Source organism: Bos taurus, chromosome 9 (assembly GCF_002263795.3).
Source record: "Bos taurus isolate L1 Dominette 01449 registration number 42190680 breed Hereford chromosome 9, ARS-UCD2.0, whole genome shotgun sequence".
NCBI classification, from domain to species: domain Eukaryota; kingdom Metazoa; phylum Chordata; class Mammalia; order Artiodactyla; family Bovidae; genus Bos; species Bos taurus.
The window spans coordinates 81534187-81558647 of record NC_037336.1 but is presented as its reverse complement, the minus strand read 5'-3'; the positions used below and the strand labels follow the sequence as shown (position 1 = coordinate 81558647).

At 40.8% G+C, this 24461-nt stretch overlaps 1 protein-coding gene across 6 annotated transcripts in view; it reads right to left on the bottom strand.

Annotated features, from left to right (window-relative positions):
• The window catches only part of STX11 (syntaxin 11), a 50784-nt gene that overhangs the window by 16171 nt on the left and 10152 nt on the right, over positions 1–24461 (bottom strand). The window contains exon 1 of one of the 6 annotated variants that reach the window (NM_001205736.3): positions 15106–15247. The exons of 1 other annotated variant lie outside the window; for it this stretch is intronic. The gene's annotated coding sequence lies outside the window, so the exon portion shown is untranslated. 4 more of the 6 variants (XM_024996792.2, XM_010808658.4, XM_024996791.2 and 1 more) reach the window with 4 other exon arrangements.

The following is a 24461-nucleotide window of genomic DNA, read 5'->3' as shown; positions in this document are numbered from 1 at the left end:
AATTGATGCTTTCGAATTGTGATGCTGGAGAAGACTCTTGAGAGTCCCTTGGACAGCAAGGAGATCAAACCAGTCAATCCAAAAGGAAATCAACCCTGAATATTCACTGGAAGGACTGATGCTGAAGCTGAAGCTCCAATACATTGGCCACATTATAAAAGAAGTTGCTGCTGGGAAAGACTGAAGGCAAAAGGAGAAGGGGGCAGCAGAGAATGAGATGGTTAGACAGCATCACCAACTCAATGGACATGAAATTGAGCAAACTCCAGGAGATAGTCCATGGGATAGCAGAGAGTTGGATACGACTGAGTGACTAACACACACACACACACACACACACACACGTTTAAACAAGATCTATATTCTGAGTAAAATGGCAAATTGAACATTACTTTTTCTTTCTTCCAAAATTCCACTAAAGGAACTTTGGAAAAGGCATACACCAACAAGATAAAGAACAATATAGAAGAAAGCAGCAACAAAATTTCAGAATTTGTAAAGCAAATGGGCCAATGGTAACTAACGCAGCAGATTCAAGAAAGTCGAATCCTAAGAAAAAAGTGGAGAAGACCAAGAAATGATTACATCATAAACAAGTACTCAAAGGCTTAGGAACCAGAACTGAAAGCTGAGGACAGAAAAGGAGGCTGTGGTGGTGGGGTGATAACAAATATGTTTGGTTAGAAACCTTCTTAAAAAGTGAGTGTAGGAATTCCTCTGGTGGTTCAGTGGGTAAAACATCACACTCCCAGTGCAGGGGGCCTGGTCAGGGAACTAGATCCCACATGCCACACTAAGAATTTGCATGCTGCAACTAAAAGATTTCACATGCTGCGACTAAGACCCGGCACAAAAGAATAAAAATATTTATAAAAATATTTTTAAAAAAGAGGTGAGTGTATCCTACTGTGGCAGGAGGGTAGCAAAGCTAGAATCTGAACCGAGACTGGGTTAGAGATGCCCACCTAAAGAGAAGATGTTTAAGTCAATGTCTTCATCTGCCTACCGTCCAGCACACTGACCTGCAGCCTATAGGCGGGAGAATGGAAGACCCTTTTCCATAAAGTAGAAAGAAAGAAAAAGAAGCAAAAAATAACAGAATAGATGGGACTTTAGGGGTCCAACCATTTAAGTTCAAATTCCAAATAATAGGAATTCCAGAGAGAAAGAAATAGAAACTAACAGCAACAATAGAAAAACACAATTAACTTCTAGAAAAGCAAAAAGAAATATGTAGTTACAGGAAAGTAATCATGGCTCAGCTGTGATCGGCATTTTCATAATCATAAAATATAATCATAGAATACTGACCTAACAAAGTATAATGGAATTGTGTTGGGAGAACGGGACAGGAAGAGTGTGTGTCTATGGAAAAGAGGTGTGAAAGTGAATTAAAAAACCATCTTCCACACAGAGAAGTCAATAGGTCACACCTAAAACAAAATAGAAAGCAATCAAGGAATAGTAATAGAAATGTGTTATTTAGAGACATGAATATACATACTAAAAGATACAGCAAAAATAGTCGAAAGTAGCTGCCTTTGGGAAGGGGAAGTGAAATAGACTTTTTTGTCATTAGACTTTTCTTTTTATTAAATGTTTTATGTAATTAGTTCACTCTACATGTAAGTTTGATGAAATTAAAAAAGAGAAAAAGAAACAGAAAGAAGAAAGAAGTGGGGCAGGAAGGAAGGGAGAAGAGGAGGGTGGGAGGGGAGAAAGCAGGAAGGAAAAAAGAAGGCTTTCTAGAAATCCACAACACCAGTCCAAAGGGCAATGATACAAATTTATGAGTTTGGCTTGGGGTTAACCAGAAGCTCTCTAGGAACCCTCCGTCTTGTCTGCTCATTTCCTTCTCATGTCAACATTTCTTTACAGGTTCTGCTATAGCACTGACACTTAGACACAGTTATAAGTGCAATCTGAAACTCTCCTTAAGTTAATATTTTGACGGAACTAAATCCAAAATTCCTGACAGAGTTAAAAAATAAATATGAAAACGAAAGTGATCCTAAAATAAAACTCAAATAATAAATGGTTAATTTTTTTAGAAATTGGAAAGAACACAACACTGGTGAAGCAGAGGAAGCCCCGCGGATATGAACGCCTATTATAAGACAAACATTCAAGGTGTGATCCCTGGAGAAGGAAATGGCAACCCACTCCAGTATTCTTGCTTGGAGAATCCCATGGACAGAGGAGCCTGGTGGGCTACTGTGCATAGAGTCACAGAGTCAGATGCGACTGAGTGAATAAGCACACAAAGATGTGATACTTTTGCGAACATGAAAAGCAAATAAATGGACATGAATAAAACAAGGAGAAATAAACCAATTATATATAAAATGTTAGTTTATGAAGAAGAAGCCATTGAAAAATAATAGGAGAGGAAAGAATTTAAGCAACTAGAATGATGTAACTGATGGGCAAGAATTTATTAAAAAAAATAATTTATTTCTCTCTAATCCTTATCACAGACCCCATAATATACCTCAGAAACATGAGAGAGTTAAAAATGCAAATGTCAATAACAGTAACATTAATAGAAAACAAAATGGAGTATTTATCAGTACTCTGGGATAATGATAACTTTAAACTGGATTGGAGGTTGTAAGGGAACTCGCAAAGAAAAAGATAACCAAATGTGACTACACAAAATTTGAAAATTCTGTGCAACAAAAATAATAATAAATGTTAAAAATCAAAGCAAGAGACCAGAAGAAAATATTTGCACAAAACATAATAGACAATAGATAGATATACAATGTTATATGAATACACAATCTTAAACAGAAAGAAAATAAGATGACAAAATATATTGAGGAAAACATACAAAAAGACAATCACAGGAAATAAAATATTCTCAATAAAAATATGAAATGACAAGATCTGCTCTTTAGCAAATAAATACAAATTAAAAATAAGATACTACTTTAGACTAACAGAAATAAGAGAGAAAAAAACCACAATACAAGGTTTATTGATGCCTTAGTTACCGGATGGAAGGAACAAAATTGAAAATGTTTACTGTATGTTTATGCTCTGTCAGTGGTAGGTGTAGGGGTCTAGATGTCAACAGGAGAAAATGTCCATGCACTCAGTTTCAGCAAAGGGCAGTTAATATCTTGAGAAGTTTTCTAATTAAACAAAAACAAAAGAATGCTGACTACATGGAATTTTCTTCCACCAACTGTTAATCTTTTCAGATGGGTTGGTACTACTATAATTTTGACTCTTTAAGGAATAAGCTTCATCCTCTAAAGAGGTCTACATTTTCAAAAGAGAAAAATATTTCAGCTCACCAGCAGGAACTGAAAAAAAGTTTTTCTTCTCACAGTATAGTATTCCCTTTTATGTGGAATCCAAAAAAAGAAATGATACAAATGAACTTGTTTACAAAACAGTAAGAGACTCACAGAGAACTAGCTTACGGTTGCCAGGAGGAAGAACAGAAGGAAAGGGATAGTTAGGGAGTTTGGGATAGACATGTACACACTGCTTTATTTAAAATGGATAACCAACAAGGACTTACTGTATATCACAGGGAATTCTGCTCAGTATTATGTGGCAGTCTGGATGGGAGGGGAATTTGGGGGAGAATGGATACACATACATGTATGGCTAAGTCCCTTTGCTGTCCATCTGAAACTATCACAACATTGTCCATTGGCTATACTGCAATATAAAATAAAAAATTAAATATAGGGACTTCCCTTCTGGCCCAGTGATTAAGAAACTTCCTTGTAATGCAGGGGACATGGGTTCGATCCCAGGTCTGGTAACTAAAATTCCACATGCCTTGGGGCAACTACCTCACACTCCAGAGCTCACAGGCTGCAACGAAAGATCCCTCATGCTGCAACTGAGACCTGATGCAGCCATAAATAAAGATTTTTTAAGTTAAATATATTTTAAAAATCTCATGGAAGTTTCTCAATGAAAAAAACTCTCAATGAAAATATAAAAGCTGAACTAATTTACAAAAGTTTTCAATTGGATTCACCGTGGTTAAACTTGTCACCCACCTACACTCAGCAATAAACCAAGCTCGAACTATGAAAAATAGAAAGTATAAGAACTGATGCAATGATTTCCTCATCTTTCATATACTCCCTGTATATCAATACAATATTTATAGTAGAAGCAAGAAAAAAATGAGAACATAAATTACATTTGCAATACTAAGGAATATGCCAAGCATGGGCAGAAAGATAAGAGAAAACATGGCTTATGGTCATCACAGGACATCACTTGTCCATTCATTTAAAATCACACTTCAAATCTGAGTTATATTTTAACTCTCATTCTAGTCTTTAATTCCACTTTTTTAGTGCCAATGTTGTTTTGAGATGCTAGATGGTGGACAGTGCCGATGTGTTTAAGTTGACTGAAGTGAGACACAGCGGAGCATTCTACACTTCCATCTACATCTAGTAAACATTGTTCCATGACGACTTAACCCTCCCTTCCCGTAAATCAGCCAAACAGATTCTTTTTTTTTTTTTGGTCACACCATGAGGCTTGTGGGATCTTAGTTTCCTGACCAGAGATTGAATCTGGCCTTGTCAGTGAAAGTGCCCAAGTCCTAACCACTGGACCAACAGGGAATTCCCCAATGGATGGTATTCTTAGTAAAGCAGACATTCATAGGTTAAATGTGCACATATTTGCTTTGTGATATCTGGTTAAACAGGAAATAGATTCTTAGTAGAGAAGCAATCTGGTTACTTTCTCAACCCAAGGACTCTTAATTCAAATACTATGTTTATTTATTTACTGTAATCAGTTCAGTTCAGTTCCTCAGTCGTGTCCGACTCTTTACGACCCCATGGACTGCAGCACACCAGGCTTCCCTGTCTATCACCAACTCCCAGAGCTTACTCACACTCATGTCCATCAAGGCGGTGATGCCATCCAACCAACTCATCCTCTGTCACCCCCTTCGCCTCCTGCCGTCCATCTTTCCCAGCATCATGGTTTTTTCAAATGAGTCAGTTCTTCCCACCAGGTGGCCAAAGTACTGGAGTTTCAGCTTCAGCATCAGTCCTTCCAATGAATATTCAGGACTGATTTCTTTTAGGATTGACTGGTTTGATCTTGCAGTCCAAGGGACTCTCAAGAGTCTTCTCCAACACCACAGTTCAAAAGCATCAATTCTTCAGCACTCAGCTTTCTTTATAGTCCAACTCTCACATCCATACATGACCACTGGAAAAACCATAGCTTTAACTAGATGGACTTTTGTTGGACATAAATAAATTGCAGTAGAAGACATGTAGAAGATTAAAAAATCAAGAAGTCACAATTGCTGCCCTCAACTAAGTTTTAAAATGTATAGTGAGAAATAAGCAGGTACAGAAATAATCCAAGAGCGAGAACTGGCCATAAAAGGAGTAAAAGGACTCAGCATGAGCTGCTAAGCCAGGCAGAGTGACAACACCAGTGCCAGGCCCTCCCACAGCAGGGCCAAGAAAATGAAGTGGAAAGACGAGAAGTCAGAGCAGACACTGACCTCTGAGCAAAGGTGCCTCTACCTTGATCTAAAACAAGATCCAAAGGCAAATCTGTCAAGCACCCTCCTAGGCTGTAATCATCAGATTCCTAAAGTTAACCCTTAAAAACACTGTAACATAAGCTCATAATTGTCAGCTTTAAGTTTATATTCCTTCACTGTATATTACATATTAAAATATTTATACATTAGCTTCTAGCAATGGCACATTGAAAGAGATGAATAGAAACTTTCTTCTCAGTTCCTTGCTATCTATTTTATTCATTAAATGAAGGCATTGAGGACTTTCCTGGTGGGCCAGTGGTTAAGACTTCACACTTCCAATGCAGGGGGCGCAGGTTCAATCCCTGGTTAGGGAACTAAGACCCTACATGCCATGCAGCCAAAAAAAAAAAAAAAATGGAGTCACTTTCTTGTTCTATCTTTGCCAGTGTGTGTGCTCACAAACACACATGCGTGTGAAGGACTGGTCAATTTTGAACTAGATAGAACAAAAGATCTTCCTTTATTTAAAAAGAGGTCCCTTGTCTTAGAACCAGAGCCAGGCTCACAGATTCTATTTTTTATATAAACTGTGTTCCGTAAGAATGGGAAACTTTCTATGACCCAAGACTAAGCTGGGTTGCTGGCTCCATGATACTTCCTCTTTCCTGACATTCATCGTTTTCTATTGTTGATTGTTTCATTGCTTATCTTCTTTGTTGGCCAATAAGCTCAACGGGGTCAAGGGCTGTACTTACTGTGTTTGCCACGTGCCCTTGAGGGTCCAGCTCATAGAAGAGCCTCAGTAAATATCTGTTGAATAACTATGCTTGCCAGACTGGTTATTTCTTTCAACCATTTCTGATGAAGCTAGGTCTCTTGTACACAAAGAGGAAATGACACTCCTTATCTTCAAGATGAAGAAGACAAGGGACTTTCCTAGGGGTCCAGTGGTTATGACTCGACCCTTCCAATTCAGGGAAGTGGGTTCAATCCCTGGTGGGGGAACTAAATGCCACGCTTCAAGTTGCAGTCCCAAAAAAAGAGGACAGGCTGGTAGAAGGATAATAATAAATATAAGAATAGGGGGATAGATGGTTGTACTTTCTGAACTCACTGGAAGATGGAGAACTCAACTGGATGCTTCTAAATGGCTTATCAGGAGTTTGCTGAGCAAGGAAAAGGGGAAAGGACCAGGCAGAGACAACCCAGACCATTGAAGGTATAGGAACTAGAGCAATTCAGTGCTGCAAGGGTGAACAAAACATCAAATTTTGCTAGGAGTTTATCAGACTACTCTTTAGGTGACTAATATTTCCTGCAATAACCTGCCTCAAAATCAGTGCTTTTCCCTTTGAAGAAAAATGTGCTGTGCTGTGCTTAGTCACTCAGTTGTATCCAACTCCTTGCAACCTCATGGACTACAGCGTGACAGGCTCCTCAGTCCATGGGGATTCTCCAGGCAAGAATACTGGAGTGGGTTGCCATTCCCTCCTCCAGGGAATCTTCCAACCCAGGGATCAAACCCAGGTCTCCCACATTGCAGGTGGATTCTTTACCATCTGAGCCACCACGGAAATAATTATTCCCTATTTCAATGAATCAGGTAATATATTTTCCTATCATAGTAATCTGTCTCATTCTATTAGATGGTCATTTAAAGCTTTAAGACAGCACCTCAAAGTTTCACCTGGCATAAGATTTTCTGGAACCTCCTTATCCTCCTAGAAATTACTGATTCCTATAAATTTACTGATTCTCTCCCGACCCCCAACCTTTTTATCTACAACTATTCCAGGAATTTGGCATCTCTCCCCCAGTTATCAAGACAGTAAAAGGCCAAGCCAGAAACTCCTCTCTCAAGCAATCCCAGCCAGGAAATTTGGGCCAGGCTCTCCAGTGACCAAGCCAGGAATATGCTCTAAAGGACAAAGAGCAAATATCACTAAATCCATCCTGCTGGGATTAAGGCTCAGGTGCTCCTCTGCTCCACAGTTCCTGTGACTTTTCACTAACCTGAAAAATCCCAAGAGGCTCGGTCACCATCAAGGGCATAAGAGTTCAGGCAATGGAACTTGAACTATAGCACAGATCAAAACCATCTGTGGAAAATGGGTTGAAAATGTCAATTCATGGTTTCCACTATTAAAGATCCTACTCTAGCAGATCTTGAATGTAAACCTGGACTTCCTTTTCTGTTTTCTTTTTGTTGCTTGTTTGTGGGGCATGTTTTAAAATATCCCAGGCAATTCTGATCTTATAATCTACAGGCTACACACTGAGATTCACTGGACTGATTTGGGGCCTTTCAAAGGCTTTTTAAAAAGGGAGAGGTGAGGAGGGAGAGGAGAGAGAAAATGTAGCCTAATGTAGCCTAATAAATATACTGTGCTTAGTCACTCAGTCGTGTCCAACTCTTTGCGACCCCATGGACTGTAGCCCTCCAAGCAGCCTAATAAATAGAGCCTAATAAAATCACTTACCATTTAACAATGGTAAAGCCTTGCTGCTGTTGTTGTTCAGTCACTAACTGGTATCTGATTCTTCGGGATCTCATGGACTGCAGCACACCACTCCCTTGTCCTTCACTATCTCTTGGAGTTTGCTCAAACTCATGTCCATTGAATCCGTGATGCCATCCAACCATCTCATCCTCTGCTATCCCCTTCTCCTGCCTTCAATCTTTCCCACCTTCAGGGTCTTTTCCAATGAGTCAGCTCTTCACATCAGGTGGCCAATACTTGAATTAGTAAGTACTAATTCAAATACAGTAAAGTCTTGAATTACAGGAAAGACCAGCTCTTCTGCCCGTTGTCTGAACGGCCTGCATGTTTGGTTAGCCTTCTCTGTGATGCACCCTTCTCCACTCATCCTGGTCGACTCTCACCTGGCTCTTCTGCTCATAATCTTCCCAGGATTAAGACTACTATCTTCTTGATCTCTGATTATCTCTTCTATATCCTCCAGGGTCTTGGACGAAACCCCAGCATTCTGGGCTCCACTTAGCAGGGCAAATCTGGCTCAGAAGGACATGGCAAAGCCCTCATGGAGGAGAATGCTGCCTTCCAGAGAAATGCAGTGGTTGACGAGATACTCACATCCCCTTCAGGACCAAGGCCCTTGCTCCTCCAGCTGCCAGGAATGTTGACTGTAGAAGGTTCACAGCTCCAGCAACTGCCTTTGACTAAATAAAGGGAGTTGCTTGGCCCAAGATTACACACTTCTGCCTGGATACAGCCCACATCCAATGACGAGTTGATGCCAGGGATACAATGACCAGGCCCCATGCTTCAAGATGGCATAACAATTCTGAAGGGCCATCCCACCTCCAAGCTTCCCCACTGTGAAGACCACCCTTGTACCTGCACTGCAGTTCATCCTTCCCTCTGCACATTCCTGCTCTCCTCTCCGCCTCCAAGTCCTCTCTCAGAGTACCTCCCAATAAGTTTCTCATATGCAAGTCTCAGAGTCTGTTCCCAGGAAACTTGACCTAAGGTCAAAAGAGGAAACTTGCCTCTTTTAGTCGAGTAATGACAGCATAGTGCACTGGGCCTCTTCTCAGGTAATGCTGGGAGGTCATTTAACCTCTCCAGTGGTCTCCTTCCTCATCTACACAACTAAAATACAGAAAATAATAATACTTGTCATATCTATTTTGCCAGAGTTTTATGAGAATTAAAAGAGAAAATATCTATGAGATTACTTTGTAAGGAACGAGAACTGTAGTATCCTGTCAACTGATATCACTGTATGTTGGTTTGAAGTGAAGTGAAGTGAAGTCCCTCAGTCGTGTCTGACTCTTTTCGACCCCATGGACTGTAGCATACTACACTCCTCCGTCCATGGGATTTTCCAGGCAAGAGTACTGGAGTGGGTTGCCATTTCCTTCTCCAGAGGATCTTCCTGACCCAGGGATCGAACCCAGGTCTCCCGCACTGTAGGCAGATGCTTTACTGCCTGAGCCACCAGGGAAGTCCATATGTTGGTTTAGCCATGTAATAATTAGGGAAGAGGGGGGAAAAAAGGGGGGGATATCTACTAATATTATAGAATTCCGCTTACACACTGTACTTGATTTTATCTCAAATCAATAGATTTGTGTCACCAATCTGTGTGTTATGTCACCCAGGAACATAACAGAAATTAAAAGCAAAACCAGGAATGAGACAGGCATTGATGCAACTCTGAAACAAAAGTGAGAACAATCCTTGTTGCCTCTTTTTCCATGTGAAGATAGCAACTGAGCCATTCCCATTACTCTAAAAAGTCAGAATTTACAATATTACCCAACAAGTTATGCAACAGCACGAAATGTCGTATATCTTTGAATAGAGAAATAAGTGAAACAATTGGATATACAAAATGGGGAACACTTTACTAAGCAACTTTGTACTTTCTAAATTACCTTGATACTGTATCCACTAGAAAGAAAAAAAGTATATAAACTAATTGAAAATATTCAATTAGCTCAAGAAAGATAAATGAAAATTACCAATCCTAAAACTTCTTCCTACTAAAAATAATCAAATTATTGAGTTTTACAAAGAACTTGAGTGAGATACACAAATAGTGTCTGGTATCCACAAACTCAGAAGGAGTAACCAGCAAACTTACTCTGACAGATGGTTTCATAGTCAGCAAAAGTCACAGAATAGTTAGAACTCAGAGGAGGCTGAGAGACCTACAAGAGCCCTTAACTCTGGCAATTCTCTGCACTCAGGGAAACCACAGTGGAAATGAGGAGGCTAGACAAACCCACATGAAATATTAACCAAAACCCTTCCTTGCTTGTTCTCTGAACACTGAATGAGTAACAGGCAGGCATATAGGAATTTAGAGCAAGGGGTAAACACGTGGACTGGATTATCTCAGAAGGCTTTATGTCAGTTTCATATAATGGAAAACTATAAATATCGAGATTTCCTGGTAAATCTAAAGAAACGCTGAATGAAACATTTTGTTCATGCGTGGAGAAAACATTTCAAAACTTCAAGTGTTAGATATTTGAGCATTTTATAATTTCAAACTTAAGTGAGTTTGTAGATTCATTTAGGTACTACAGTAATTCAGTGTCTATAACCTTTACATGATCCAAAGGAGAGGCCGCTGAAGAAAAAGAGAATTAGACCTTGCTTGCTGGGCAAAAATCAGAGAATTGTTTCAAGCCAAAAGAGAGCGAATCATGAGCTGATGAGAATAGTGAAGAGTTGGGGTCAGATTTCGGGGTTTGATAGTGAAAAATATATTTATCAGGACCAAAGGAATGGACTTGTAAATAAAAATGACAGCCCAAACCCAGGAAACTTGAATCATTTTGTCCAGCTTAAATCAAGAAATCGGGAAACAGTGGCACCAGCCTCAACTTACCAAGATTCTGAAAGTTAGAAGCAGGAGAGGTTGGTAATTACCTGGTTTGGGGTAAAACCAAAGCAAAATAAGCCTCAGAATACAGATGATAAACCAAGACTGTAAGATCTGGAGCTGTTATGGACCTGCCTGCATCTGTTAGTAAATCTTCTACTATCAGACCCTGCTCAGTAGATGTATATCCCCTGGCCAGCCTTTCTGCTTCCCCATGGGAGGCATACTACAGATCTTAGTTATAACACACTGAGCATCTAAGAAACACAAGCAGCTTCCCAGGTGGCTCAGTGGTAAAGAATCTGCCTGCCAATGCAGGAGCCATAGGAGATTCGAGTTAGATCCCTGGGTCAGGAAGATCCCCTGGAGGAGGAAATAGAAACCCCCTTCAGTATTGTCTGGAGAATTCTGTGGACAGAGGAGCCTGGTGGGCTATGGTCTCTGGGGCTGCAAAGAGTCGGACACGACCAAAGTGACTTAGCATGCATGCACAGGCAGGAAACACAAAGTGTTGTGCATCTAAGTGCTTTGGGAAGGGTAGTAACTGAGGCACCTCTGAGGACACAGCTGTGGAAGCTCTGGGAACCTTCAGACATGTTAAATCTCCATTAAAATATTTTCAATTCCCAGGAGAAATGCTCTGATTAAGCTAAGCTTATTCTTAGACCAACCAGGTACTTCTTGGGATAAGGGGAGGGGCAGAGGTGCTGCAGCACAATGGGACGCCTGGGAGCCATCTCAGGTACTGGGCTATTCCTCGCTGTGAGAGGATTGTCAGAATCAGGAGAATGACTCCAATCTGAGTTTACCACAGTGTCCAAAACATCACTCATTCATTCATAGAGACAGCCTATCAGAGCAAAGTGGTAAGAACATAAGCAAGTAAAACAAAACAAAACCCAAACACACAAAAAGTACACAAGCAAGCTCTGCATTTTGATGTATAGCTTTCTAAAGTGCATCATAAATGTACATGTACATATGAACATTTTTTTAGAGTTAAGAACATGCTATTCATACAGTTTATAACTCAGTAATAGACTGTTAATATTTAGTTATGTCAGTAAACATTCTAAACATAAAAAACAAAAACAGAATACAAGCAAGTTCTGGAGTCAAAGACGCTCAGGATCAAATCCTGGCTCTGACAATTACTAACACTGCACTTTCTGCACCAGTCAAAAGTAGTTAACAACAGTGCCTATCTCAGAGGATTGCAATAAGGAGTGAGAGACTTGATTCACATAATGAGCCTAGAATAAAGCCTAGAACTTAATATGTACTCAGTAAACGTTAGCTGTTATTAGTATTCCTTCAAAAGTGTTTTATGAGTACTGACTATATGCCAAACCCTGTAGAGGTCCTCATTATCCTTGAAACCAAGCCTACGCTTCTATTTATCTTCCCATCGTAGTCATTAACTAGAAATGTGGGAGTCATCCCAACCTCTTCCCGCTCTCTCACTGCCACTTCTGGGTTCCGGGCCAGATTCCACCTACTAAACACCTCTCAGCTCCTTCCCTCTTTTCTGTCCCTCACTATCACTGCTTGACTCAAGGCTTCTTTAATTTCTCATCTTGACTATTCCAACAATCTCCTCCATGTCACCCAACGGCCAGTGCCACGCTCATCCAACCTATTCTCTATCTTGAGTCAAAGTTGGCTTTTCCAAACACAGATGAATCTGATAATATCATTCACATGATTAAAGTCCTTTATAGGATAAACTCAAACCTCTTACATGACATATGGGCCTATGTGATCTGACCCAGTCTGTCTCCAACCCTCTCCCCAGCCAGTGTCCACCCTGAACAGGCTGATCCTTCTGCTGGGTCATCTATCCCTCCATTGGATGACTAATCCTCCTCTTACATTAAGCTTCATTATTTAATCGATGCCTACTCCCTAAAACTTATCATGACAAAGCCTGTGCCAAATTCAAGGAGCACAATGATGAAGATCACACTCAATATTTTCTCACAGAAAAAGTAATTTTGAGGCTCTTGAAAGAGAAACAAAATATGGAAATTAAGAAAAATTTGTGTCAAATTTAGCACTGTTTCCCTTACTTGGTGGATATCTTACAGAATTGGAAAAAACTGGATCTATTTTGGTATTAGCTCCAAAAAGTACTTCAGCAGATTTCAGTCCCAACAGTGGATTTACTCATGTTGAGTTATACAGCTATAATGTGTTAGAAAAGATTGATCTGAACTGTAAAAACAATGATCAGAAAGTTGTTTCAATATGGTGTTGTAATGTTTCTGCTGCTGCTAAGTTGCTTCAGTCGTGTCCGACTCTGTGTGACCCCATAGACGGCAGCCCATCAGGCTCCCCTGTCCCTGGGATTCTCCAGGCAAGAACACTGGAGTGGGTTGCCATTTCCTTCTCCAATGCATGAAAGTGAAAAGTGAAAGTGAAGTCGCTCAGTCGTGTCTGACTCTTAGTGACCCCATGGACTGCAGCCCATCAGGCTCCTCCATCCATGGGATTTTCCAGGCAAGAGTACTGGAGTGGGGTGCCATTGCCATTAATTAGTCACTTTAAAATGTCTGTGGTTATCTAGGGGTAATAACAGGTTGGGCTTATTTTTACATGATTACTAGATAATTTGAAATGTGATTAATTAAAAAATACACTCTAAAAACCATGCCTTTCTTATTAATATGTTTTAAAATCACTTATTGAGTGAAACACTGACTGAATGAGCTCAACAGGCTGCCTTCAAAGAAAAGTAGATGATTAAACTCAAACCCTCATCATTCTTCCAGCAATGATGATCCTCTTCATTCAGAATCCCAGAGCTGCAGGAACCTCAGTCATATTGGGACAGAGGCTCAACTGTGAGCATAGGTCTGTCATTGCACTCATCTTCTACTGGATTTTCTAGGGGATTTGCCAGCCTTCTACACTGGTCATTAGGGTTCTTGTCAGCAAGATCCTGTCTTATTATCAATTATATAACCAGAGTTCGATAAAGAGACTGGCACAGAGAAGGTGTCCAATAACTGTTTGCTGGGTTGAATTCAACTCAACTCCAACAGTGATGCTGTCCACATCTCTACTGTATCTCTATCCAGCTGCAATAGGACTTACCAGCTTGAACATTTTAATTTCTCAGCTCCAAGGGGTATCCACCATCTTCACAATTTTTTACATGGCACTAATATATAAAGACAAACTGTCCAGAAGATTTCGATTCAGCGTGACATACAATTACTATGTAACATGACATGTTTCCACCACCCCATCCCAGCAGAAGCAGTAACAAACCAGTTATTGAATAACGAAATTAAATTTCTCTTGGGGCCTCTGTGGCAAAGCACATGATTTTAATGGTTATCTTCCATCAGCCTGGTGAGCCTAGCTGGTATGCTGTACCATCCAGGCGCTCTTAGAAACAAAACTTTAAACTATTACTTCCTTTACAACCAGTTCCAGTTTATCAGCGCCTGCATTTCACATCTTAATCTCATTTTAAATACAGCCAGAGCAAACCTCACTTTTCAAAAGTTCATTAACGAAGTCTCACATGTAAGAGAGCAGCTCTATGACTCATTTTTGGATACCCGAAATAACAACTCCTCCCTTTGCTGAGAAACGGCTTCAACAAGTGCGTGAGAATCACCGGAAGTAATACAGATCTTGAGCAGTGCGAGCCAAGCCTAGAATTCCCTCTCTGGACGGTGTGGAGCACCTAGGCGCTGCAACTATCTCTTGTCTCCATTCTACTAAAAAGAAGAAGAAGAAGGGGGAAAAAAGTCTTCTGTAGGCTGGGAAGGAAATATTTCAAGTCAGTACGACTTATCTGTATTTCTTGGCTCCTGAGTCATACTGCCAAGCTGGTTAGAAAGTGCAACCTAATAGGAAGTGAAAAGGTGATCGAAATCATGCCCCTTCTAATTCCAAAAACAAACACAATCCCCCCAAACTTCAGCCTTTCGACTGAAAAAACAAAAGCAGTCTTGGGTGGATACCGTATAAAAGAAGCCTACCAACAGGTGTCAGTGAAATAATTTCTAAGAAGCCCTAAATGCGCAGACCTTGTCCATTAGGTGGAAAAAACAATCACTCCTCTCAGAATTAGAGGTGTCCCCCGACGTGAACAGGCGGCGAGGGACCCGAGGCGCTCCCTCCCCGAAGGCATCCCTCGCGTCCCCGAGCGAGCGAGTACCCCTGCGGCCGCACGCCTACAGCGCTCAGCCTCTCCTGAAAGAGAGAAAAAGAGCCCCAAGGAGAGGAACACGAACCAGGAACGGGGCCGCGCGGGCGACCCCAGGAGCCGGCTCCAGTGGGCGCGCGTCCCAGCGCGGGTGGAAACCTGCGGCTCGACTCCCGGTGGATGGGCTCCCGGCGCCTCCCGCGGCTCCTCCCGGGCCGCCCGAGCTCCGCGCCGCCGCCGCCGCATCTGGGCGCCCGCCCGGCCCCGCGGGCGTCGGAAGCACCCACAGCTGGGGACCAGGCCCCGCCCCCGGGCGACGGCCCCGGCTCCCCGCCCCGCCCCTCCCCGCCTTGAGCGTGTGCTTTCCGGACCCCAGGCAGTGGGGCCGACCCGCTCCAGCCTCCTCTCACTCGCGTGCGCCCCGGATGCTCCGCGCGGGGGCGACGAGGATCAGCTGCGAAGTGTGCCGCCTGGGGCACTTCACCGCGTTCCCTAGCCTCCTCTTCCTTGGAGGGCCCCCTGGAAGCCGAGTGGCGGGGGTGGCTCAAAGGCGCTGGATTTTCCCCGGGGATCCCCCCGCGCTGGTGACGTTTGCAGGCCGTGCCGGTGTGTTTCCCGCGCGGTTCTCAGTGCGGAGGTGACTGTGGCCGGCCCTGCACCTGTCCCTACCCTGTAGGCGGCCGGCAGGGAGGCTGCGAGTCACCTCGAGGCTGAGTATCTTATTCCCAGAACTCACTCTAATTCACCCCTTTCCAGTGAGCTTTTAAACACCAGTCCGGCTCGTTCACTCATTCAGTACCAACCCAGCGTCCACACAGGCCATGAGGATGCTATGTGGTCTAAAGCACCGCCAAGACATTACCCGCAAAGACCTGGAATTCCAGTGAGGAAAGATCGACAGATAAAGTGCTTGTCATGGGAGATTAGTGGTATATTGAATAAGCCTGAGGCTTAAAAGTTAGAAAATGCTCAAGAAGGGGGATGAAATAGATCTTCGTTGATGGGGAATGTCAAAGGAATACAGAGTCAACCGAAAGAGCTTCCACAGCCAGAGGGGGAGCAATTTGAACAGCAAGATAAAGTAGTATTAGATTACAAACTAGGCTGAAGCTGAAACTCCAATACTTTAGCCAACTGATGCAGAGAACTGACTCGTTTGAAAAGACCCTGATGCTGGGAAAGACTGAAGGCAGAAGGAGAAGGGGATGACAGAGGATGAGATGGTTGGAAGGCATTACCAACTGGATGGACATGAGTTTGAGTAAGCTCTGGGAGTTGGTGATGGACAGGGAAGCCTGGCGTGCTGCAGTCCATGGGGTCGCAAAGAGTCAGACACGACTGAGCGACTGAACTTAACTGAACTGAATGTTTCTAAAAGCTGTGACTATTATAAAAAACAAAGAAAGTATGAAAAACTGCTACAGCCTAGAGCATCCTAAGGAAACCTGACAACTAAATGTATGTGGGATCCTGGATGGGATCCTGGGACAGGGAAAGGCTTTTCCGTAAAAACTAAGGCAATATGAATAAAGTATGGACTTCTGTTACAATATCAAGATTAGTACATGAGTTATGATGATGTACCATACTTAATTGTACAATGATAATAATAGGAGAAAATGGGAACAAGATTTATGGAAACTCTCTTATTATCTTTGTAATTTTTTTTCTGTAAATCTAAAACCATTTGAAAAAAACTAAGTTTAGGGACTTCCCTGGGGGTCCAGTGGTTAAGAATGTGCCTTCTGCTGTTTACAATAGATAGGACATGGAAGCAACTTAGATGTCCATCAGCAGACAAATGGATAAGAAAGTTGTGACACATATACACAATGGAATATTACTCAGGTATTAAAAAGAAAGCATTTGAGTCAGTTCTAATGAGGTGGATGAAACTGGAGCCTATTATACAGAGTGAAGTAAGTCAGAAAGAAAAGCACCAATACAGTATATTAACGCATACATATGGAATTTAGAAAGATGGTAACAAGACAGCAAGACAGCAAAAGAGACACCGATGTAAAGAACACACTTTTGGACTCTGTGGCAGAAGGTAGGGTGGGATGATTTGAGAGAATAGCATTGAAACATGTATATTACCATATGTGAAATAGATGACCAGTCCAAACTTGATGCATGAAACAGGGCACTCAAAAGCTGTGCACTGGGACAACCTGGAGGGAAGGGATGGGGAGGGGGGAGGGGAAGGGGTTCGAGACAGGGGGACACATGTACACCCATGGCTGAGTCATGTCAACGTATGGCAAAACAACACAATATTGTAATTAGTCTCCAATTAAAATTAATAAAACAATTAAAAAAAAGAATGTGCCTTCCAATTCAGGGGAGACAGATTCGATCCCTGCTCTGGGAAGATACCACATGCTGTGGAGCAACTAAACCTACTCACCACAACTACACAATCCACACATTCTGGAACCCATGAGCCATAGTTAGAGAGAAGTCTAGGCACCACAATGAAAAATCCTGGGTGCTGCAACTAAGACCAGATGTAGCCATAAATAAATAAAATAATAAAGTTCATTTTAAAGGTGAAGCAAAGTAAGAGACATGAGGGATGCTATAAGAACTGAAGAAAATGGGTTTAATGCAAAGGCATCTAAGATAAAACAGTTTAGGGAGGAAGCAATGTAGGTATTTTGACCATTTCTTTTTTGTTGTTGTTTGTTTTTTGTTGTTGTTGTTGTTGTTTGTTTCTGTGGAAAACTTTGTTTTTTTTCTTTTTTAAAAATAAATTTATTCATTTTAATTGGAAGCTAATTACTTTACAATATTGTAGTGGTTTTGCCATACAGTGCCATGAATCAGCCACAGGTGTACATGTGTTCCCCATCTTGAACCCCCCTCCCACCTACCTCCCTATCCCATCCCTCTAGGTCCTCCCAGTGCACCAGCCCCAAGCAACCCTGTCCCATGCATTGAACCTGGACTGGTGATCCGTTTCATATATGATAATATACATGTTTCAATGCCATTCTCCCAAATCATTCCACCCTTGCCCTCTCCCACAGAGTCCAAAAGACTGTTCTAGACATCTGTGTCTTTTTTGCTGTCTTGCATATAGGGTTATCGTTACTATCTTTCTAAATTCCGAATATATTTGTTAGTATACTGTATTGATGTTTTTCTTCCTGACTTACTTCACTCTGTATAATAGCCTCCAGTTTCATCCACCTCATTAGAACTGATTCAAATGTATTCTTTTTAATGGCTGAGTAATATTCCATTGTGTCTATGTACCACAGCTTTCTTATCCATGTCTGCTGATGGACATCTAGGTTGCTTCCATTTCCTGGCTATTATAAACAGTACTGTGATGAACACTGGGGTACACATGTCTCTTTCAATTCTGGTTACCTTGGTGTGTATGCCAGCATTGAGTTTACTGGGTCATATGGCAGTTCTATTTTCAGCTTTTTAAGGAATCTCCACACTGTTCTCCATAGTGGCTGTACTAGTTTGCATTCCCACCAACAGTGTAAGAGGGTTCGCTTTTCTCCACACCCTCTCCAGCATTTATTGTTTGTAGACTTTTGGATAGCATCCATTCTGACTGGCGTAAAATGGTACCTCGTTGTGGTTTTGATTTACATTTCTCTGATAATGAGTGATGTTGAGCATCTTTTCATGTGTTTGTTAGCCATCTGTATGTCTTCTTTGGAGAAATGTCTATTTAGTTCTTTGGCCCATTTTTTGATTGGGTCGTTTATTTTTCTGGAATTGGGCTGCAGGAGTTGCTTGTATATTTTTGAGATTAATTCTTTGTCTGTTGCTTCATTTGCTATTATTTTCTCCCATTCTGAAGGCTGTCTTTTCACCTTGCTTATAGTTTCCTTCATTGTGCAAAAGCTTTTAAGTTTAATTAGGTCCCATTTGTTTATTTTTGCTTTTATTTCCATTACTCTGGGAGGTGAGTCATAGAGGATCCTGCTGTGATTTATGTGGAGAGTGTTTTGCCTATGTTTTCCTCTGGGAGTTTTATAGTTTCTGGTCTTACATTTAGATCTTTAATCCACTTTGAATTTATTTTTGTGTATGGTGTTAGAAAGTGTTCTAGTTTCATTCTTTTACAAGTGGTTGACCAGTTTTCCCAGCACCACTTGTTAAAGAGATTGTCTTTTCTCCATTGTATATTCTTGCCTCCTTTGTGAAACATAAGGTGTCCATAGGTGTGTGGATTTGTCTCTGGGCTTTCTATTTTGTTCCTTTGATCTATATTTCTGTTTTTGTGCAGTACCATACTATCTTAATGACTGTAGCTTTGTAGTATAGCCTGAAGTCAGACAGGTTGATTCCCCCAGTTCCATTCTTCTTTCTCAAGATTGCTTTGGCTATTTGAGGTTTTTTTGTATTTCCATACAAATTGTGAAATTATTTGTTCTAGTTCTGTGAAAAATACCATTGGTAGCTTGATAGGGATTGCATTGAATTATAGATTGCTTTGGGTAGTATACTCATTTTCACTATATTGATTCTTCCAGTCCATGAACATGATATATTTCTCCATCTATTTGTGTCCTCTTTGATTTCTTTCATCAGAGTTTATAGTTTTCTATATACAGGTCTTTTGTTTTTTTAGGTAGATATATTCCTAAGTATTTTATTCTTTTTGTTGCAATGATGAATGGAATTGTTTCCTTAATTTCTCTTTCTGTTTTCTCATTGTTAGTGTATAGGAATGCAAGGGATTTCTGTGTGTTAATTTTATGTCCTGCAACTTTACTATATTCATTGATTGAGTGAGTGAAGTTGCTCAGCCATGTCAGACTCTTTGCAACCCCATGGACTGTAGCCCGCCAGGCTCCTCCATCCATGGGATTCTCCAGGCAAGACTACTGGAGTGGGTTGCCATTTCCTTCTCCAGGGGATCTTCCTGACCCAGGGATCAAACCCAGGTCTCCCGCATTGCAGGCAGACGCTTTAACCTCTGAGCCACCAGGGAAGCATATTCATTGATTAGTTCTAGTAATTTTCTGGTGGAGTCTTTAGGGTTTTCTATGTAGAGGATCATGTCATCTGCAAACAGTGAGAGTTTTACTTCTTCTTTTCCAATCTGGATCCCTTTTATTTCTTTTTCTGCTCTGATTGCTGTGGCCAAAACTTCCAAAACTATGTTGAATAGTAGTAGTGAGAGTGGGCACCCTTGTCTTGTTCCTGACTTTAGGGGAAATGTTTTCAATTTTTCACCATTGAAGATAATGTTTGCTGTGGGTTTGTCATATGTAGCTTTTATTATGTTGAGGTATGTTCCTTCTATTCCTGCTTTCTGGAGGGTTTTTATCATAAATGGATGCTGAATTTTGTCAAAGGCTTTCTCTGCATCTATTGAGATAATCATCTGGTTTTTATCTTTCAATTTGTTAATGTGGTGTATTACGTTGATTGATTTGTAGATATTGAAGAATCCTTGCATCTCTGGGATAAAGCCCACTTGGTCATGATACATGATCTTTTTAATATGTTGTTGGATTCTGATTGCTAGAATTTTGTTAAGGATTTTTGCATCTATGTTCATCAGTGATATTGGCCTGTAGTTTTCTTTTTGTGTGGCATCTTTGTCTGATTTGGGTATTAGGGTGATGGTGGCCTCAGAGAATGAGTTTGGAAATTTGCCTTCCTCTGCAATTTTCTGGAAGAGTTTGAGTAATATAGGTGTTAGCTCTTCTCTAAATTTTTGGTAGAATTCAGCTGTGAAGCTGTCTGGTCCTGGGCTTTTGTTTGCTGGAAGATTTCTGATTATAGTTTCAATTTCTGTGCTTGTGATGGGTGTGTTAAGCTTTTTTATTTCTTCTTGGGTCAGTTTTGGAAAGTTGTACTTTTCTAAGAATTTGTCCATTTCTTCCAAGTTGCCCATTTTATTGGCATATAGTTGCTGATATAGTAGTCTCTTATGATCCTTTGTATTTTTGTGTTATCTGTTGTGATTTCTCCATTTTCATTTCTAATTTTGTTGATTTGATTTTTCTCCCTTTGTTTCTTGATGAGTCTGGCTAATTGTTTGTCAATTTTATTTATCTTCTCAAAGAACCAGCTTTTAGCTTTGTTGATTTTTGCTCTTGTCTCTTTTGTTTCTTGTGCATTTATTTCTGCCCTAAGTTTTAAGATTTCTTTCCTTCTACTAACCTTGGGGTTCTTCATTTCTTCATTTTCTAGTTGCTTTAGGTGTAAAGTTAGGTTATTTAGTTGACTTTTTTCTTGTTTCTTGAGATAAGCCTGGAAGATGAACCTTCCCCTTAGCACTAATTTTACAGTGTCCCATAGGTTTTGGGTTGTTGTGTTTTCATTTTCATTCATTTCTATGCATATTTTGATTTCTTTTTTGATTTCTTCTGTGATTTGTTGGTTATTTAGCAGCGTGTTGTTCAGTCTCCATATGTTGGAATTTTTAATAGTTTTTCTCCTGTAATTGACATCTAATCTTACTGCCTTGTGGTCAGAGAAGATGCTTGGAATTATTTAAGTTTTTTTTAACTTACCAAGGCTAGATTTATGGCCCAGGATGTGATCTATCCTGGAGAAGGTTCCATGTGCACTTGAGAAAAAGGTGAAATTCAGTGTTTTGGGGTGAAATGTCCTATAGATATCAATTAGGTCTAACTGGTCTACTGTATGATTTAAAGTTTGTGTTTCCTTGTTAATTTTCTATTTAGTTGATCTATCCATAGGTGTGAGTGGGGTATTAAAGTCTCCTACTATTATTGTGTTATTGTTAATTTCCCCTTTCATACTTGTTAGCATTTGCCTTACATATTGTGGTGCTCTTATGTTGGGTGCATATATATTTATAATTGTTATATCTTCTTCTTGGATTGATCCTTTGATCATTATGTAGTGTCTTTCTTTGTCTCTTTTCACAACCTTTATTTTAGTCTATTTTATCTGATAGGAGTATTGCTACTCCTGCTTTCTTTTGGTTTCTATTTGTGTGGAATATCTTTTTCCAGCCATTCACTTTCAGTCTGTATGTGTCCTTTGTTTTGAGGTGGGTCTCTTGTAGACAACATGTATAGGGGTCTTATTTTTGTATCCATTCAGCCAGTCTTTGTCTTTGGGTTGGGGCATTCAACCTATTTACATTTAAGGTAATTATTGATAAGTATGACTGAAAGAGATGGGAACACCAGACCACCTGACCTGCCTCTTGAGAAAAATATATGCAGGTCAGGAAGCAACAGTTAGAACTGGACATGGAACAACAGACTGGTTCCAAATAGGAAAAGGAGTACGTCAAGGCTGTATATTGTCACCCTGCTTATTTAACTTATATGCAGAGTACATCATGAGAAACACTGGGCTGGAAGAAGCACAAGCTGGAATCAAGATTGTCGGGAGAAATATCAGTAACCTCAGATATGCAGATGACACCACCCTTATGGCAGAAAGTGAAGAGGAACTAAAAAGCCTCTTGTTGAAAGTGAAAGAGGAGAATGAAAAAGTTGGCTTAAAGCTCAACATTCAGAAAACGAAGATCATGGCATCTGGTCCCATCACTTCATCGCAAATAGATGGGGAAACAGTGGAAATACTGTCATACTTTATTTTGGGGGGCTCCAAAATCAGTGCAGATGGTGATTTCAGCCATGAAATTAAAAGATGCTTACTCCTTGGAAGGAAAGTTATGACCAACCTAGATAGCATATTAAGAAGAAGAGACATTACTTTGCCAACAAAGATCCAGCAGCCAAGGCTATGGTTTTTCCAGTGGTCATGTATGGATGTGAGAGTTGGACTGTGACGAAGGCTGAACGCTGAAGAATTGATGCTTTTGAACTGTGGTGTTGGAGAAGACTCTTGAGAGTCCCTTGGACTGCAAGGAGATCCAACCAGTCCATTCTAAAGGAGATCAGTCCTGGATGTTCATTGGAAGGACTGATGCTAAAGCTGAAACCCCAGTACTTTGGCCACCTCATGCGAAGAGTTGACTCATTGGAAAAGACTCTGATGCTGGGAGGGATTGGGGGCAGGAGGAGAAGGGGACGACAGAGGATGAGATGGCTGGATGGCATCACCGACTCGATGGACATGAGTTTGAGCAAGCTCCGGGAGATGGTGATGGACAGGGAGGCCTGGTGTGCTGCTATTCATGGGGTTGCAATGAGTTGGACACAACTGAGTGACTGAACTGAACTGAACTGATGATCCCGTTGCCATTTACTTTGTTGTTTTGGGTTCGAATTTATACACGCTTTCTCTGTTTCTGGTCTAGAGAAGATCCTTTAGCATTTGTTGGAGGGTTGGTTTGATGATGCTGAATTCTCTCAGCTTTTGCTTGTCTGTAAAGCTTTTGATATCTTCCTCATATTTGAATGAGATCTTTGCTGGGTACAGTAACCTGGATTGTGGGTTTTTCTCTTTCATTACTTTAGTATGTCCTGCCATTCCCTTCTGGCCTGAAGAGTTTCTGTTGAAAGATCAGCTGTTATCCTTATGGGAATCCCCTTGTGTGTTAATTGTTATTTTTCCTTTGCTGCTTTTAATATTTATTCTTTGTGTTTGATCTTTGTTAATTAGATTAATATGTGTCTTGGGGTGTTTTGCCTTGGGTTTATCCTGTTTGGGACTCTCTGGGTTTCTTGGACTTGGGTGACTATTTCCTTCCCCATTTTAGGGAAAGTGAAGTCGCTCCATCGTGTCTGACTCTTTGTGACCCCGTGGACTGTAGCCAACCAGGCTCCTCCATTCATGGGATTCTCCAGGTAAGAATACTGGAATGAGTTGCCATAGTTTTCAACTATTATCTCCTCAAGTATTTTCTCATGGTCTTTCTTTTTTTCTTCTTCTTCTGGGACTCATATGATTTGAATGTTAGGGTGTTTAACATTGTCCCAGAGGTCTCTGAGGTTGTCCTCATTTCTTTTAATTCTCTTTTTTTCTCTCTGCTTCATTTATTTCTACCATTCTATCTTCTACCTCACTTATCCTATCTTCTGCCTCTGTTATTCTATTGTTGGTTCCTTCCAGAGTGTTTTTTATCTCATTTATTGCATTATTCATTATATATTGAATCTTTTTTATTTCTTCTAGGTCCTTGTTAAACATTTCTTGCATCTTCTCAATCCTTGTCTCCAAGTTATTTATCTGTAACTCCCATTTTGTTTTCAAGATTTTGGATCATTTTCACTATCATTATTCTGAATTCTTTTTCAGGTAGATTCCCTATCTCTTCCTCTTTGGTTTGGTGGGCATTTACCTGCTCCTTTACCATTTACCTGTTCCTTTACCTGCTCTGTATTTCTCTGCCTTTTCATCTTGTTTAGATTGCTGTGTTTGGGGTGGCCTTTCTGTATTCTGGCAGTTTGTGGTTCCTTTTTATTGTGGAGGTTCCTCACTGTGGGTGGGGTTGGATGGGTGACTTGTCAAGGTTTCCTGGTTAGAGAAGCTTGTGTCAGTGTTCTGGTAGGTGGAGCTGGGTTTCTTCTCTCT